Source organism: Spodoptera frugiperda, chromosome 7 (assembly GCF_023101765.2).
Source record: "Spodoptera frugiperda isolate SF20-4 chromosome 7, AGI-APGP_CSIRO_Sfru_2.0, whole genome shotgun sequence".
Lineage (NCBI taxonomy): Eukaryota > Metazoa > Arthropoda > Insecta > Lepidoptera > Noctuidae > Spodoptera > Spodoptera frugiperda.
In genome coordinates, this window is record NC_064218.1 from 4,920,417 (window position 1) to 4,940,359 (window position 19,943).

At 35.7% G+C, this 19,943-nt stretch overlaps 1 protein-coding gene across 1 annotated transcript in view; it reads left to right on the top strand.

The window, feature by feature from the left end:
• Positions 1 to 2,170: 2,170 nt before the first annotated feature.
• LOC118266511 (G-protein coupled receptor dmsr-1) overlaps positions 2,171 to 19,943 on the top strand; it is an 81,617-nt gene continuing 63,844 nt past the window's right edge. Inside the window, exon 1 of the mRNA XM_035579986.2 lies at positions 2,171 to 2,348. The gene's annotated coding sequence lies outside the window, so the exon portion shown is untranslated. The remainder of the gene's footprint in view (positions 2,349 to 19,943) is intronic.

The window sequence follows — 19,943 nt, forward strand, 5'->3', positions numbered from 1 at the left end:
GTCAATCCGGATTCGAAAATAAATCCGCGGATTTTCTGAATAATAAGAAATCGTAATTCGCAATGACATTATCACGCGTATGTTCGGCTCGCGTCCTCCAGAGGTAGTGTTGGTTATTCCGCTTAATATAATTCGGCTAATAAATCGATTAAAAACAGTTAATAGTCATTAATAGCCAACTATGGATGATACTGTTAATGTTATTTTAGTGATTGGAAACTTCCCTTCATGGTTTTCAGGCTTAGTAATGTCAGATTAGACTTCATTTTCATCATCTTTCTTTATCTATACTAATATTATAAAGCTGAAGAGTTTGTTTGTTTGTTTGAACGCGCTAATCTCCAGAACTACTGGTCCGATTTGAATAATTATTTTTGTGTTGAATAGTGCATTTATTGAGGAAGGCTTGTAAGTACAACTTGTACTTACAAGGTGACTAAAATCGGGACTAACCATAGCAAAGTCGCTTTTATTACTTGTTTTTATTTACCTGATGATTTCCATGACTTAAGAAAAGGACTTATTCCTTTTTAAGAGGCAGCCAACGCACTTGTGTCTCCTTTGGTGTTGTGGGTATTCATGGGCGAAGCTGATCGCTTACCATCAGGTGACACGTATACTCGTTTGCTTATTTCATAAAAGAATTAGCTAAATTTTTATAGTTTAGAAGATATCTACATATGTCAAAATAATTGAAAATTCTTTAAAATATTCGATATCAACACGAACTTTCAATTCAACACTACTATGTGAAAAACGATTGTTACCTAAAACACACACACACACACACATTTACTTATGGTCTCAATACCTTTGTTAATTTTACTCATTGGAAAAGTAGAAACAATATCTTGTATCACATCCAGGTATGTATTCTAGTTTCAAGAAAACATATATTTTTTTAAAACCGTTCTTCATTTGAAAATTCTCAGTAACCAATCGGAGACACGTGTAATGTCGTTGTCAGGCATTTATTAAGTACTAGCGACCCGCCCCAGCTTCGCATGGGTGCAATGGTGATATATTATGCATGCATTATACATATAAACCTTCCTCTTGAATCATTATATCTACTTAAAAAAGAACCACATCAAAATCCGTTGCGTAGTTTTAAAGTTTTAAGCATACAAAGGGACATAGGGACAGAGATAGCGACTTTAGTTTAAACTATGTAGTGATCAAAGCTTTTGTCTTAATTAACACGGTAACTTAAGTACCTGTTTCATAATATTAATTGGTTGCCAATACCAACGAGATGCCCATTAATTTAATTATTTTATACGAATAATGATGTAGTATAATGAGATCGAAACTTTCATCTCATTTAAGTTTAAAGCAACTGAAGAAAATGTTTTAATTACCTCATTTCGGTAATGTACACAAGATATTAATTAAAAAAAAACAATGTTCTTTATTCAAAGGACTCGTCAATAATAATTGGTGGTTATGTTTTTTTAGAATAGAGGCCAACGAGCAGACTGGTTATCATCTTGGCAGAGTGTACCTTTAAAGGTTCGTGTATATAAAATTTTGAATATTTGATATACATTTTTTAATGTCGCCGTAAACTTAGAATCACACAAAAGAAAAATACTGTAGACATAAAGAAATGGGCCCAGTAGGGCTGATGCCTGATCCGGAGCTGCGGACTACCTAGCGGGTTTACCGGGGCTCGGGCTCGAAAAGCAGGAGTACGAACAGGGTGGTTTTTAGTCAGTAAGAGTCTGACACTCCCTCTCGCCTCGTCTAAGGCGGGAGACGTCAAGAGTTGAGTTTCCCCCCTAAAAAAAGACATAAAGAAATAAATAAAGAAAAACATTTTGCTGTACCTCAGGATAAAGTTATAGTGCCACTATAAATTAAAAATAAAAACAACTGACGTGCAAATCATAGGCCGTAAAACACAATGTATCAACATGTAAGGAAAACAAAAAAAAAAACAAAGAAGGATCGGTCGAACTTACACGTGGCATGCATTTTATCAACAATACTTCTTTTAAACACGATTTAATTTCATTAATATACTAATGAATCCATAGTCAAGTGCACTTATAATACAAAGGACTAATAAATCAATATTATGTTTTTTATTAATACTTATAAATACAAATATTGTCGCCATAGCAATGCGGAGAAAATGCTCGTCGGAATCTCAGTTGGTTGTCGGCGCGCGTTCGAAGCGATTGTATCTAACCTCATACACGGAGGCTTTCCGATATCAACGGAACTTATGTTCAAACAATGGTGATACTGGCATGTTCTTGTGATTTTGTCTATGGTGTTACATAGTTCTTTTTTTATAAACTGTTATTTCTGTGTTTGAATTTGGAGTGCGTTTCTGTTAAAAGGTGAGTTTGAATTTGTTTTTTTTTTATTTATTTAAATATAGAAGGGAAATTGTTGTTTATAATTTTGTTTATTGTTTTATTTTACGATGAACAAATTCAGTGATTTAATAAAACTTTAGTTTAATTATTAAGTATTGTAACTTATTTAAGTAGGGTACTTATTAAGGTATTGTGTACCTACGGGAGAGCGAAATTAAATGATTCACACCGAAAAAAAAATCTAACGAACTAACTGTAAAAAGAAACTAACTTAAAACCCGTATTAACAAATCATAAAACTTACTTATAAATGCTTCATTAACAACACGAAATGTTTATCATTACAAACTTAATATTCCAAATGAGCCCTAAGACCCAATTGAATGAATTAAAAACAAACTTACAAAAGCAATTTATAATATTTTTAATGAAGGACTGTCAGATACTTTACAAATCTTTCTCGATTTACCTTGAATGTTTTTAAAAGAAAAAAATGAACAATACAGCCAAATTACGTTCCATTTAACGGCTATTATAACATACATTATTATTTTTTCCTCCTCAATTTGCACGGATAAACACTGCCTTTAATATTTTCGCAATCTGATACTAAAGCAACATCATGTTATCTTTTATATTAAAACATTTTGCGATAACATATTAGATGTATCACGAATATATGTTATGTGTAATGAGGTATAAAAGGTTCGTATAATTCATTTTCGTAGATATTGGGAGATAATCATCACTTGAGTTTTGATTGATTGTTTTGTTAGTGATTGTCAAAAGTTTGTGAATTTATTTAAAAGTTAGGCAATTGAATTTTTTAGTGCTTAAGTTTAGTGTCTGATCAGTGATCATATACTTATTGGTCATCATCCGGGTATGTTGAATTAATGTTTTTCAACGAGGTATTTATGTTTTCCTCTTCTTGCATGGCAAAGGTTGTAGGTTGTGTTGGCGATTTCAAACCTATTTAAATAATACTTATTATATTTTAATTATGATAATTAGAAACTATAAGACTAGGTTTCATCATAATGTTTTCCTTTACCATTATTCAGAGTGGTGTCTGAATAATCTTAGAAAGTACATATAACCCGAAAAAATCACATTAGTACTTGCCGTTGGTAGGTTTGGAACCCGCGCTCTCATGCAAAAGAAGCGGGCGTCTAGAACATCCAGGATACAACTACTACGCATAATATAGCATATTATGTAGGAATGTACTATAGGACATAGTACAGTCGTACTATGTCCTATAGTATATATAGCAGAATATCTAATGAAGTAATCGTTCGGGTTGATTTACTGTTAACGTGTATTTGACAATCAATCAATTAAATTCATATCCATATCAACAATTTGACTTCTGATTGACAGTGTAGCCTTAAATAAACAGAGATCAAGGATATTTGATGATTGTTTATAGTAATGTACCTATTGATCAATCAAACTATTGACAGGTTGTACTTGCAAAAGTTTGCCACCTGTCTTTTGGGGCTCCGGCTCGAAAAGCAGGAATATGGGGGGGTGGTTTTTAGTCTATATGAGTCGGAGAACCTCTCTCGCCTCGTCCAAGGTGGGAGAAGTCATTGAAAAAGGTAAAGATTTAGTTGAGAATACGTGGTTCTTACCTGGTATACCTATAAGCGCTTATGAGGGGGTACCGGCTCCTTTGAATATCAACTTCGGAGCAACGCCAATCACGACTCACCTATCCCTAGGGAGGCTCAAGTGAAACTTACACCTCTCTTGAGCCTTGCTATACACTAAATACCTATTTGTTTTTTGTTACTTATAACAGTCAAATATCTCATTACTTTTCGACAAAGAAAGTTCATTTATGATGATTTGATGACATTTTAAAGTATAAAAATTCAGTAATTAATTATTATGTTATCGGCTTACTCACGTAATTGTTTGACGAGGAACTCGACTAGTTTCAAGCCGTGCTAGAGGCTCATATTCATGAGCAGCATTCTTTTTCAGATTCATGAGCAGATTCAATAAATTTGCATTTTGTCTGTGTATCAGACTTATGTGATTGAATGAAGCAGCTATAAGGTGACTTCTTTATTAAAAACCTTTATGGAGTTAGCCTTAGACGACCTCTTGAACCAAATATCCAATATTAATGAAATTTGATAAAGGCCAATAAATAAAATTGGGGGCAATTAAGGCCTTTTGTCTTCGAAACGGGCAGATAATTAATTGTTTGTCTGTCAACAGTAGTAAACAGGTTCATATCAAATAAGGCACCTACTTAATTACAATGTTACAAATTCGGTTATACGTAGTTTCATTCAAATATAATTTATAGATTAGTGTGTATGGTCGAGTGCCGGACAAGGGGTCTCGGGTTCGATTCACGGGTCGGGCAAAGCATTATTGGGCTTTAGTCGGAGTCTGGAATTGAGTCCAGTATATGGCAATAGGCTCACCCCCTATTACATGGGACTTATGGATCACACAAATGGTGAAAAGTGGGTGTACATTGTATAGCGGCATTACCCCTTCGGGGATTAAAGGCGTGACGTTGCGTTGCGTATGTATATTACAACGTTGGAAACGTTTCTAAAGTTTTGTATTTAACCTTACTAATCGAGCTTTCAACAGTAAATGAAAACTAGTGTTCCCGTTTTGTCGAATAACAAACGCTATTCGATTCGAAAAATTCGAAACACAATTCCCAGTAACAAAATCCGATTAGAAGATTATATTTGAAATATCAATTCAACAGTAGCACTAGTGATTTTCCGAGTACCTAAATGGAGAGTTTTGTTTACACGATTTAAAATACGCATTAATTATTTTATTATAGTTGCTTCTATATCGCGGGTCGCGGCATTTTAGCTGAGTACTGGCCCTTTATGCACCATGACTTTTATGTTTATTGTTTTTTAAATGGTGCAAATAAACTGTTATTTTTTCTTTCTTCTTTCTTTCTATATGTTATCAGTGGCAATATGTCCATGGTGGTAACTATCATGGCCCTACTAGCTTCTGCCTTGCGGTTTCACCCACATTCCTGTGGAATAAAAAATATCTTATCACCCTATTCAGCTCATACGTAAAATCCGTTTCGTGGTTTCAGCGTGATTGACGGACAAACATCTAATAATCCAAACAAATAAACTTTCACAATTAGAATATTAAAGTGCGATAGTGTGATGGTAACCATAAATTTAAATAGTCCATGGTGGCAATAAAGTATCTCTACCTGATAATAGGCGGTCTAAGAATGGTTGAATTTTTTTCTGTGTCATGGGTGTGTTTACAAACTTACAAATGCACATGTAACTTAACTATCTTCAAACGAAACAACAATTTGTGGAACACTTGTCTTAAAGAGCTTGAGTGTTTGATAGATATTGAATTTAAGATCCCAATCTCAGCAGATAGAATGTAAACCACTAAACTATTAAACTAGACAAGAAGGCAACTATATATGTACCTAATTTAATCGCAGTGCTACAGTTTAACATAGATAACAATATAACCCACGTGTAATGTAGTTTGCATTGTCTGCATACCTAATTAGCTATTTGCTGGCAGACGGACAGACAGATTTTGTATTTAGATATAACATGACACAACTTACATTGTACAGTGGCATTACGTGCCATAATGTGCACCTCTACCTACCCCTTCGAGGTTAAAGGCGTGATGATATGTATGTATGTGTATTATTGTGTATGTATGACACAATTTCATGCCTCTATTTCAGAGAAGGGGTTAGCAGAAGTGCCTCTGTAATAGGTATCCTCAATTTTTACTGGTTATATATTGTTATGTCGTTGTAATAAGGAACATTGCCAAAACCAGTTCGGAGTTTAAAATTGTCCCCGTTTTAAAACTTTTTTATTGAAAATATCGATATTGGAAATTGCAATAATGCTCATCTGGCCTTGATAACTTACTGAAAACTGTCATAAATCCTAGTAGTAGCAGTACTCTTCAGAGAATAAAATATTTATGTGTTAAATTATTTTGCATTTTATACAAAATATTTCAATGCGCTTAAGCTCTAGCAGACGATAAATAAAAAAGCGAATAGACACACGTGTACAATTGTTTACTTTTTTATTTGTATTCATAATAATCGCTTTCACGTGCCTGTCTCGTTACTCAAGTGGTCGCAATCGAGCAGAGCTTCTAGTTTAATTCCCAGGTCTTTCGATTTTTCAACTAGTAATAGGAAGAATTTGTACCTGGATGTATGGCAATAGGTTAACCTTCTGTCACAAACACACATGCAACTTATATCATGACTGGCTTAATTAAAATATTATTATGTGCGTTCGAATGCCTTGGAGGAATTCAAGATATACTTATTATCATTTAATTGGTTCCACGTGATACAGTTTCTACATGTGACTTAGTATTAGATATTTATTTATAGACAGACATTTCTGTACCTAAGATTATGTTATTATTTCTATATTGTATATTATTTTATATCTAGTCTATTTACACCAAGAACATAATCAGCCCGTGATAATTATTTTTTTCACCCAATTACTTCTCCCACCTTGGGCGAGGTGAGAGGGAGTTTCAGACTCTTACTGACTAAAAACCACCCTGTTCCTACTCCTGCTTATCGAGCTGGAGTCCCCGATAAGCCATCTAGGTAGTCCGCAGCTTCAGATCAGGTTGATTCACTATTGGAATGAACTTCTACCTAAAAGGCTGCCATATTCTCCAGTTTAACATGCAGTTTGAAGAACGCAGTTTAAAAAGTCCAGGTGTAAGAGAGAGCCTGTGATCTCTGAGTCTCTTAGTCTCAAATGTGTAGTCTAGTCAGGTCTAGTCTAGTCAGGTCTAAAGATATCCGTGGGAAGAGTGAACGTGGCGAATAATATAGTGAATAACCCAACCATCATCACACAGTTTAATAACCAAATTCCATATCATTTTTTTTTTTACATTTGATGGGTCGTTTGGCCGCTATCGCACCTGATGGTAAGTGATGATGCGGCCTACGATGGTTAAAAAGCTAATTGAAGCGTTATTCTTTTACGATAATAATTTTTATACATAATCAGAATCACCGTTTGTCTCCATTAAACGATGTACCAATATAAGTCAATTTCGCAGAAAATGTTAACTCTTAGATCTTTTTACGCATGTCGTTGGTATGTGACTTTTATATGTGTACTTTATATGTATGTTTGTACATGTATTTATTTGTATACTGGAAAGAAACTTCTGGCTTACGTCCCATAACAATTAATGTGTCGGATGTTTCCCAGTATGTCAGTATCCGCCCCCCCAGAATGTCAGTAAATTGCCCCTTTCTGTGGCACTTTGTTTCCTTATTGCGAGGAAATGTATATTATGCGGAACAAGGAATTTTACTTTTGTATGTTTACTAATGTAGGAGTTTATATTTAAGTCTTTATAAGACTTTACTTTCAAGCCAGCCAACCTCATTGTTCGAAAGTTTTAAGGTTCAATTGTGTAGCTAGTCTGACAAATAATGTTCTGCAAAGAAATATAATATTTTTATTCTGATTGTTATTTAATTTAAATCAGTTTCAATCGTTATTATTATAGATATTTTATTTTAAGTGTGGGAGAGCCATGGTACGACCGGAGTGATACCACGGCGTCACAGAAAACGGACATGAAACAACGCTTGCGTTGTGTTTAGTTGTGTGAGTGAGGTTACCGGAGGCCCAATTATCGCCCTTCCTAATCTTCTCATTTCCCAATTCCCCAACAACCCTTAAATTCCTAATCCCACAAAAGCCGGCAACGCACTGAAACGTCTCTGGTGTTTCGGGTGTCCATGGATTGTTTACCATCAGGTGATCCGTCTGCTGGTTTACAGGCTTATACCATAAAAAATACTCTTTTAATAACAAGACAAGTTTAACTTCAATCACAATGGGAATTGATGAAAAGCGTGTTTGTTAAAAGTACCGATCTAAATCTGTGTTTTTTTATGGAATAGGTGGCAAAGGATTTAGCTCTATCCCTCTCGCACTGCTCAGTGATCGACCATTCTGACACAATTGTAATAGCAGACTAAGGCCCCTGATGGTAAGCGATCAGCACCACCAATGGTCACCCGCAAAACCAGTCATAGGTGCTCTTTTCTTGAAGATCTGAAGGTCGTTCAGAAATACCGCCTACTATGTACAAAAACACAACAAAACAAATGATTTGTATTGTTAATATAAAGCCAAAAAATAATACAAAGTGACAATAACAATAAGTAACCTATATAAACGTAAATCTGAACATCAATAACCAAACAAAGCTTTAATAATCTTTATTCAAACGACAAATACAGGAGGATTATATTTTGACACAGACGCGGGTGTTATTTTTAAATGGCCGCAAAAAGGGATTGTTTGGCTGTTGTAAAATATTTTTCAACAATTTATTTTCTACAGTTTCTACCCGGAGGGTAAAAATGGGACAGCCTAATAAATAACCACTGACCACTAGGGTAGATGAGTATTTTTTATTTTAGTGTCCGTCTTTTAGATTATGTATATTAAAATTATATTTGTTTTCTTCCAGAAACAAATACTTTCGAAGATATATCGATTGGAAATATAGCGTGACGTCATTTCTAGGTACATTTTATAGGTGGAAATGATGTATTTGCTTCGACCTCTAAACTTTGGTTCATATTATGGATGGATAATAATACTTTTATTATCTTATACGACAAAATAAATAATACGTGTCTAATATTTTTCATTACCTAACTAACGGACTAAATAGATTTTTAATTTTCATACCCCGTCATCATCCCTATTACTCCGTGCTATTGTTAACACTCCACTGTTTGTCACTAAGCTATCTATTCGTATCTAACTAACGTCAGTCGGTATCTCTTGGACTGTGATATCTGAACACTGCTGTTTACAGATAATGCATTTCTGTTGCTACTATAGCAACATATAACAGTATAAACTATGCAACAACAACTCTTGTAAGCCAAGTTACACATTACCCAGACACCTACAAAAAAAAGGTATTAAAACAATGAAGTTCGATACGTCCCTTGTGGTGCTTTTCCACCAAAGATGTGCTATGCGACGTTACTGTGGATCTGTTTGACTTCCAACAATCATATTCATTGGTACACATAGCTTAGCACTGGTGGAAACGGACTCAACTAAGCTATATTTTTTATATGGAAAGATGCGTGCTATGGATGGCTTCCCTACTATTGATACATTGCATATTCGAGCTTTGCATTTTAGCTTAATAGCTAAAATGCAAAGCTCGAATATTCTTTACATTTTCTTAGCATAGCTACATACTGTTACTTTTGGAAAAGTAACCTAATATTATCGGTACTGTGGAAAACACGTAAAACCGACAACCACCCTCACATATTGATTGCTAACTGAAGAATCATACTAAGAAGCCAAGTTTAATAACCCTGGAGTCTAGACTGGCTTTTGATATTTGATCCTTTCATATTTCCAATCAAAATGTATGGGATTGACGTTAGCTCACCTAATATCACAAGATAAAGGTGGAATTAAGTCATCAACAGTTTCAATCATTCCGTAAATATTTGGACTTACTACGCATTAACATATATATTATATGGTAATTCTTCTGTGAGTGTGTATGTCACTGAACTTCTCTTAAACGACTGGACCGATTTTGATGAAATTTTATGTGTGTGTTCAAGGGGATCTGAGAATGGTTTAGATTCACAATTTTGTTCGCTGGACAATGTTTTTTTCATCAGGGACAACGTCTGTCTCGGGTCCGCTAGTTCCGTATAAATTTGGATTTAACTACGCAATTTGGTTAACAAAATAATTATATCGGATCGATTTCCACTGGTAGATAGTAAACAGTTTTAATTAGCCTCAAGGAAATTATGGTAAAACTACCACAAAACATTGAAGATACTCATTTAATTAGTCTAACTAAGATCAAAGAGCATGAAAAATACTTTCACTTAATCCCTTTGAAGTTCTGTGGAAAATGGCGAAGAATTAATTGCTTTGTAATCATTGATCGGGCGCTAATCTTAGGTAGGCATGTACTGTCACCCTGTAATCTGATTACATTGTTCGTAATCGAAGCTTTGAACGTTTGTCGGTGGTGAATTAATCACTCGCTTCTAGGAATGGAAAGTTACCAATAGTGGAGGAATAGCTGTAAAAAGTTGTAACTTCTGTAAATTATGACTTGCTTGCTATTGCTTGGCGATGTTATGCTCTTTGGGGAACAAAAATGAAAGAAAAAGGTACCTACCGCGTTCAATTAGATAAACGCGTTTGTAAAATTCATAAAGTACCTATACTTATTTGTATGTCTACAGGTGTCTATAGGATAGCATTCAGTTAAAAATTAATTCAGTAGAATATGTAATGTGCCAAAAAAATTATAAAATTGGCCTCACGTAGAGAAAAGAGAATAAAGTTGCTACGACTTTTAGTAATAAAATAGTGATAGTAAATATCGCTAACATTTTATCCCCGAAGAGGCAGAGGTGCACATTACGGCACGTAATGCTACTGTACAATGTACACCCACTTTTCAAAATTTATGTTATAAGTCCCATGTAATAAGGGGTGAGCCTATTGCCATATACCGGACATATTTCCAGACTCCGACTATAGGTCAGATTTGGGTACTAATTGTTACAATACAATAAGTACCCAAATCTGAATTATTTATTGAATGAAAGGGTTAATAAAGTTATGTAATACCTCTATACTAGTAGATAGACCCAGTTATCGCACATTTAATTGAGGGTAAGTGATGAAACAACTATCCGATATTGAGTAAATTTGCTTCTTGATATTCTCGGAAACACGGTACACTCCATATTACTGTTGATTTTTCCGTATATTTTTATCAAAATAAAATACCATTCATATCTATTATGGCGGCCGTAATCTGAATCTACGACACCATTTAGGTCTGTTTACGGCCATAAGCTAGAAAAAAGTTAAAGACACGTAATATAAACGTATAGCGCCTAAAATACAATTTCTATTTCTTAGAAAAGGAAACATTATGTAAATAAATAACCTTATTTTGACAAAGAAAAGCTATAAAGTATTTGATCTGTTTATTCTTGTATAACTGCCTATTTTCGTTTAACCTATTTTCGGATCTAAGTTTAGAAAAGTGTCTTTCGGATATTCGTAACCAGATCATTTGGAAGGGCTTACGAAAACGTATGATATAGACATTAGTTTCTGAGATATCACGTCATGAAGTAAATGTGTCTGAAATTCTATCTTCGTTAGAGTTTATATTGAATTAATTGACTATCCGATTTCTAACTATGTCTGAAGTGTTACTGAGAATTCAATTTCAAGTCTCTCTGTATCTACGAAAATTGAACTAGTGTTCAACAAAAAAAAAAAAACAAGACAAGTAATATTAAGATACTATTTACACGTGCTAGTTTTGAGCACGAAAGCATGCTTCAATTGAGCACTTGCTACTATGTTATATTTTAATTTGGGGCATGTTTGCGAATTAATTAAAAATTACTGCGCGACGTCGCCGCGTCTGCGCACGCTGCTCATGAGGAAGAGTCCCTCTGTGACTCGAAACTAGTAGAGCTTTCCTCAGTATAGTGAGTGAACCATTGTTTTTAGTTAATTTAGTTTATACTAAATTACATTGTTATATTTTTAACGATAGTTATTACAAAATATGCTTGCAAATCGACAGACGTGCGAGTTTTGAGCATGCTGCCTGCGGTACGGGTGAAACTGGATGTCCTTTAAGCGTATTCAAACAGTTTATATTTAAAACTACTAGGTTCCAAGCTAACATGCCTATTGTTAGCGCATGTAAACTGCTTATATGGAACATACTCAATAAGAACTAAATATAACGTATATAGAATTTAAGAGCATGTAACAGTACCTGTACATAACTATTACCTACAATAAATTTTACTTGCAACATTTTATACAAAATAAACTTTAATATTTCACTTAAATTCTTGTATACCGTTTATTATAACTCGAGTACGAAGGTAGGCGAATAACAGCGCATCGGCTGAACTTGAAACTTTATGCAAAATATTTGATATTCAGCTCAATACAGGAGAGGGCACTTAAAACTTATTGAAATTCTGCTCGTTGGAGAAAATTCTTATAACTATTCAATGCAAGTGCAAAGTAGTTAAATAAATAATCATATCATTAGTTATTCTTCGAAAAGCTACCTACCTCTTCTCTCTTCTACATATTTTCGGAAGCTATTAGGCCCAATTCTTGCCCTCCCAATTTTCGATCCCGGCTCTTTAATCACAAATCCCCAATCCTCAAACAACAATCCCCAATACTCAGTCCCCAATCCCCAATCCTCAATCCTCAATTCCCGATCTCTAATATCCAAACTCCAATATATTCCAATCACAATTTTTGCCACTTCATCGAGCCCGCGACACGCTGCACAGCAGCCGGTCATCCAACCACTGCACCAACCGACTTGACAAGTTAATAAGTTCCTTCGCAGTAGTACATAGATAGGTACTAGTTAGAACTACTCTTAGTTTCAGTTTGCAGGCAAACTTTAATGGCGAGCTACATTCAAGTGTATGGTCCACATACTTGAACGTTAATTACTTAATAGTAAGTATACAGAAATTTTATTATGACGTTCGTGAGACATTCTAAATTAATTATTATGTTATCGGCTCACTCACATAACTGTTTGACGAGGAACTCGACTAGTTTCAAGCCATGCTTGAGGCTCATATTCATGAGCAGCATTCCGCGATGTGACGCGTCGATAATAAGTAGCAGCGCGACAAGTTGTCCGATCCCTATGTGGTAATATAAGGGATGATGACAATAGTGACCAATCTCGAGATATAATTAACAATAATTTGTACCTATAATTATTGAAAATTGAAAATAATAAATAAAAGACAAATTAACTTTTAAAAGTAGGTATAGTGCAAGCGGTCTACTAGGTTTCCGCGCACTATGAGTATAAAAAATATGTACTTCCCTGAGTTAGAAACACGATGTTATCAGTATTGAGAATTAATGGGTGATAGCAAACAAATGACGGTGTTTCCTAGCTCCTCATTAGTACGTACTCTAGCCCGTGGCCATGGGTAATTGGAGACTATAAAAGCGTTTCTATTAGTTCCTGGTCGAATCACCCTTCGTGGCTTCAATTAAGGTGAATAAAAATTGTGTAGATGCAAAAGTAAGCTTTTTACTCCTAAACTGCTGAACCGATTTTAATGAGTATTAAGGATAGAGATAGATGTTCTATTACAGACTATTTTTTATATATTTTTTGTATTGTGTATTTAATAGCGAAAATAAAATTGATACTTAGAGTTGTTCAATTTGTTGGTAAAATAACATTACAAAATACAACAAGGAATTTTTAACTTTTTAACTGATAAACAGAGTTAAGTGACAAGTTAAAGATAATAGAAAGTTAAGAGACAGTGTTTTGGTCGACAAAGTGAGCGTTTTGTCAATACAATGGAATTTTAATGTGAAAAGCAATTAACGCAGAAATAGGAAGTGGGTGGGTCCCAGCCCCAGCAAGGAGTTTTGTCTCATTTACATTTTCGGACATATTGAATTATTTAGGAGATTTTAGAAAACAGAACGCTAATGGATAAGTATTTTTATTCTGTTAATAGGTAAAGTAGGTATTATAAGTACATTTTTATTTAGAAGTGTCTTTAATACCTATTAGAAGGTCGCTTTGACGTTTAGCAATACATTTTTGCACTAGCACACTGAGGCGAGTAAGTTATACTTAAAAGAGAAATATGGCTGTAAGGAGACCTTTTTCTATTCTATCGAAGAACAATATTGTAGTATACTAAGACATTATAAAAGTAATCGATATAATATTATTATTGTATAGGTATCTAAAATTTTCCTTTTTTTATTGGTTTAATACTTTACTAGTACCTAAATGAAATTCTTCTGTGTCTGTTCTGTATTTTTTATCTTCACATAATAATATTCATTGTTAATCCTATCGATAATATGCGTTCCGATTGATCACCATACGCTAAACTAACTCATCAAACCATGCATCGGCAATATAGACCAAACAAGCTCAACACCTGCCATTTAAAATTAATGCCTGTCACCCGACAATTTAGGTACAAAGTCGATTACCTAGAATCGATATTTACTGCTCATTTTCATGTATGAATTATTGAAATGGTGAGAAACTCAATATTGTTTACGATAGCGTACATTACCGAGTTGTAGTTTGCATATTGCGTAACAGGTAATAGAGGTTTGATTGATCATATGGTAATATTGGCCTAAAGGTTATATCTAGGGAATAGTATTTCAGTTATTCTTTATTTATGTCATGTAATAATTGAAATTATGTCATTGGATTTGGTATTTGGCAGTAGTTTTCCTGTTTGGGCACCTAGAACACCTATTTTTCAGTATGCACCAATCATATTAGGTACTATATTCAACCATTATAATAATCAACAACTTAATTATGTAAGTGGACACTGTTGCCCAATGGCTCTTATACCCTTTAGGCTTAGTACAAGTCTGTTTCACGTTTAACGAGATCGAAATGCGAGCGCACTCGGTGTTCTGATTGGTTGGTTCATTCGTGCCGGCCAACCAGAGGGCTTAGTACGAATTTACTTTACGTTTGACGAAATCGAAATAAGAGCGCGTTCGTTGCTCCGATTGGTTGTTTCATTCGAGCTTACCAATCAGAGCACCGAACGCGCTCTCGTTTCGTTTTCGTTCAACGTAAAGCAAACCCGTACTAAGGGTACTGGACGTCCAATAAACAAATAACAAAAGTTACTTAAAAAAGTACAAAGGATCAAGAATTCCTTGCCGTCACTCTCAGGACCGTTGTTGTTTCTTATATACAAATTCTCCCTTTGAAGTCTTTTACAAATTTTGGACTTGATAGAAAATAGCAATGTGTAATTAGTTTACATGACATTTCAACAATATAATTTGTCATGGTTTTGGAGTTAGACAAAGATGCACATATTTAAAGTGTAACACCGACTCTTGTTAAATTGTATCATGAGTTCAATGTACAATTTTAAGAAGTTTATTGAAAATCCAAGTTTAAAATCATTCATTGCTGGATCATAAAAACAAAGGACTTACTTGTTACCACAGTTAAGCTACAATCTACGTTTGACAGATCAAACAATGTCAATAAAGTTTCATTCTTTCTTTAAACTAATATGGATGGTAGATGGTCAATACTTGCCAAATATAATAATATTACACATTTTAAAACGAAATTACTTTACAGCAAGATATTGAAAAATATTGCATCCGATTCATAAAACTATCGAATGTTATCTATACTTTGATGTAGTCGCTTATTAAATATCTTACAAAAGTATCTATCCAGCGTATTTCATATCGAAATCTGCTCTATTTCCGATCGATTTTATTTACGCTGACATTTTATTTCCCTCACTGAACACAATATAGTAGTGACTAAGAATTTCCGAAGTCAATGAACTATCTGTTGTTGTAGTAAATAAGTTATGAGTATGTTTTACGACTATTACGACGATAGGAAACATTGAATTCCTTATATAATAAAGTAAAGATACTTTCAATGCAAATGTAATGTATTGTATCAATGGTAAATAAGATTTTATGATCTAATTAAGTTGTAATAAGATTTCTTTTACTGTGACTGGTAATATTACAGGGGTATATGAAAGAATTTTCCGCATTCTGGTTTCTTCGAATCGTTTTTAATTTATAGCTTAAGGCATTATCATTTTAATTATATGGACTCGATAATCGAGTTAGGAAGGTTGCTTCTGCGAAGTAAAAATATAATTAAAAATTGATAGAATTTAAACCAGGATAATATTACTTGAATACGAACTGAATTAAGTGTGGGAGAGTCATGCTTTGGCACGAACGGGCCGGCTCGACCGGAATGATACCGCGGCCTCACAGAAAACCGATATGAAACAACGCTTCCGTTGTTTTGCGTTGTGTGAGTGAGGTTATGCCCCTTTCCAATCTTTCCAATCGCCTATTTCCCAACTACCTTTAAATTCCCAACCCCTAAAGACCGGCAACGCACTTGTAATGCCTCTGGTGTTTCGGGTGACCATGGGCGGCGGCGATTGCTTACCATCGGGTGATCCGTCTACTCGTTTATCGGCTTATACCATAAAAAATCTGTATACTGTAATCTGTCTGTTTATTTTGAATTGCCTCTATTTATAGTAAATTCAATACTGTCTACTAAATATCCTGTCTCTTCTTACATTTCTTCTTATAATGACAACACAAAAAATGAGGTCAAAAAGAAAAACGAATTCTCTATGACATACTTTTCCAAGTAAAATAGGGATCCTATATATCCATTACTAGATCATGTGACACCTCTAGAGACTATTATAAAGAGGTTACAAGAAACACAGTCTATACATAATATTATATAGTATGCCTGATAAAGGATATTTCATTTTGTAGGTTACGATTAAAGCTAACTTTTTTACAAAACGCGATGTTTTACAAACATCAAAATAATTAAAACTAAATTAACAAATTATGGTGCGTGAACAAACATTGTAATTTATGGCTTGAAATGACACACCTGACTAAAAATTGTTACCTACATCAACTAAATTAACCTTCCTATACTCGCGTGATTTTTTGTTACAGCTATACTCGCGCGCGGTCTCACAGACCGATAGTTTGAACTGCTGTCATTTATTTTTTTTCTATGAAAACCTATAAAGATTATATTTTGTTTTCAAAATAGAGGATATAACGAAACAATCATATCATGTTATAACTTGTTAATTATATATTTAACTTGACTATCAGTCTCATACAGAACAGCCTTCAAAATTGACATATTTTTCTTATGTACTAAATAAACAGAACTAAAACATATTTCTTCAAAAAAAAACTCAAATAAACTTTATTATTTTAAAAAACAATAGCTATAAGATATGTAAATCACAGATTCACTTGGTTATCAGCTTCACAGTAACAATCTTATACTACTTTTATACTGACGATAAAAGTTACGCCTATACTCGCGTCTAGTGATGGGCAATGATAATAATCCGGTTAATATCATTTGGCTAATAATCGATTAAAAGCAGTTAATAGCCATTAATAGCCAATTTTGGCTGATAACCCTGCTATTAATGTTATTTTAGTGATTGAAAATTTCCCTTCATGGTTTTCAGGCTTAGGACTGTCAGATTAGACTTCATTTTCATCATATTTCTTTATAGTAATGTAGTAGTAAATAAATGTGCAATTTAAAAGTAGGCTTGCCGTTGCAGGCCTACTCTTATTCAACGAAAAGCGAAGTTTCGTCCGCAACTTCGCAGATTTCGTACTACAATTCTATTTATTGCGAACTTTCGGGAACTAAAATGAACGAATGAAATGAAAATAAATAATAGGTTTTGATATGAAATTAAAAATAAAACGTTATTTCAAGTAATTCTATCAGTAAACCAATAAAAACTACGGCCGAAGATTAAACGAAACTTCGGATTCGAGAACCGAAGTAGGCCCCCAGGTTCATTACAGTCACAGGATATTTCATCGATTTCTGATGTTGGATAGAAAGGTTCCGAAACATGTGGAAATCACTTTCCGTATCTATACTTGACGGTCTGTTTTCCAAATTCCAGTTGTGTGATATATACCTACGTTATTTTTCCTGCGGTGCGGGGGTGCGGGGATGAATGTTACCTCCTTTTTTTTTGAGGGGGGAAATCATCCAATGACTTCTCTCGCCTTAGGTGAGGCGAGAGGGAGTGTAAAACTCTTACTGACAAAAAACCACCCCGTTCCTACATCTGCATTTCGAACCGGAGATCCGGTAAACCCGCTAGGTAGTCCGCAACTCCGGATCAGGCATCACCCCTACTGGGCCCCATCTGTGGTGGTCTGATGGCTCTTTGAGGCGCGCGCGGAACGTGATGCGCCGCACGCACGGGTCTGGTTCTGGTCGGGCGGCGAGCTACCCTTGCTTGCCGACGAAGGAGGAGACGGCATCCCAGTCCCCCTCGCTCCGCACCATGGTCTGAACCAATGCCGGACGCTTGAGGTCACCGTCACCGACCACATCCCTGAGGACACGGCGGTGCTCAGCCCACGTAGGGCAAACCGCCACCGTATGCTCCACCGTGTCCTCCGGGCGGTCCTCACAGTGATGACACCCGGGCGTTTCCTCCCGCCCAATCAGAAACAGGAACCTACCGAAACTCCCATGTCCGGTAAGCACCTGCGTCAGGCGGTAGGTGAGGACGCCGTGGTGCCTCTCAAGCCACTCCTCAAAGAGGGGACTTATCGCTGCAATGACAGCGAGCCCAGCCCTCGGTTGCGACAGTCGTTGCTGCCATTCCGCCATGAGATCGCGCCGGAGCTCATCCCGCCACGCACTAATCTGGCGCGGCAGTGGAGTTTCGCCCCGGCGACACGCGTCGGCGCGCAAACTGAACACGCGCGCGAGCACCTTCGCCTCCAAATCCCACGGCAGTAGTCCGGCAAGGAGGTTAGCCTCCTCTCCGGAGATCGTGCGATATCCGCGAATCACCCGGATGGCCATGACCCTCTGGGACGTGAGCAGCGCCCGAGTTGGCCGCCGCATCAGGTTCGGCGCCCACACAGGGGCGCCGTAGAGGGCCATGGACCGCACGATCCCCGCGTACAACCTCCGGCAGGAGGCGTTTGGCCCCCAGCGGTTGGGCAGGAGCCGCTTAAGTGCAGCCCCCGTCCGTTCCAACTTAGGAGCCAAACGTCGGAAGTGCGCATGCATGTTACCTACTATCGACTCAAAATAGCCAATAACTAACTTACTTAATGTACCTTAAATTTTTACGTATCGGATAAAATTATTTTATAGGTAAAATAAATAATTAGGTACATATATGGTTAAATCACAAAGCGATGTGTCAATAGTAATTATATTTTTTATAGTATTGGATCTCTAAATTAACAAAACTGAATTTCCCGTGAATGTGAAAAATGTGTACCTATTTATTTTATTATTAACACTTTTTCATATACAAATAGTGAAAATAAATAAAAAGAATAACAATATGTTGAATCACACTGCGTACACGCACACAATTTATGTTTACACCCACAGATTTTACAATAAAACAAAAAAAGCATTTATTTTTCTAACTATACATTAATAGCAGGGTTATCATCCATTGGTAGGCTATTAATGGCTATTAATGGATTATAATCGATAATAACTCAAAGTAGCCGGCTATTTACCCAACACTACTCGCGTCGGTCTGACGGACCGATTGGCGCCAAACACACCAACAAGTGCGTTTCGCACAAACGCACTGCGTGCACTAAAATGAAGTTGGCAACGAATCCGGCAGCTACTAAAAAAATGGAGTCGCTGGGGTTACCAAAAACAAAAAAAAAAATTAAAAAATGTTTCGTCGGTCTCACAGACCAATGCGCGAGTATAGGAAGGTTAACTAAAAATCACGGGTTACTCACGTAAGGCAGGCGAAGACGAAAGGTAGGCCCTGGGACTTCGTCGCGTTTGCGCACGCTGCTCATTATGAAGAGTCCCTCTGTGACTCGTAACTAGTAGAGCTTTTCTCCATTAATTTACGTGTGTAAACCGTGATTTTTAGTTAATTTAGTAAGT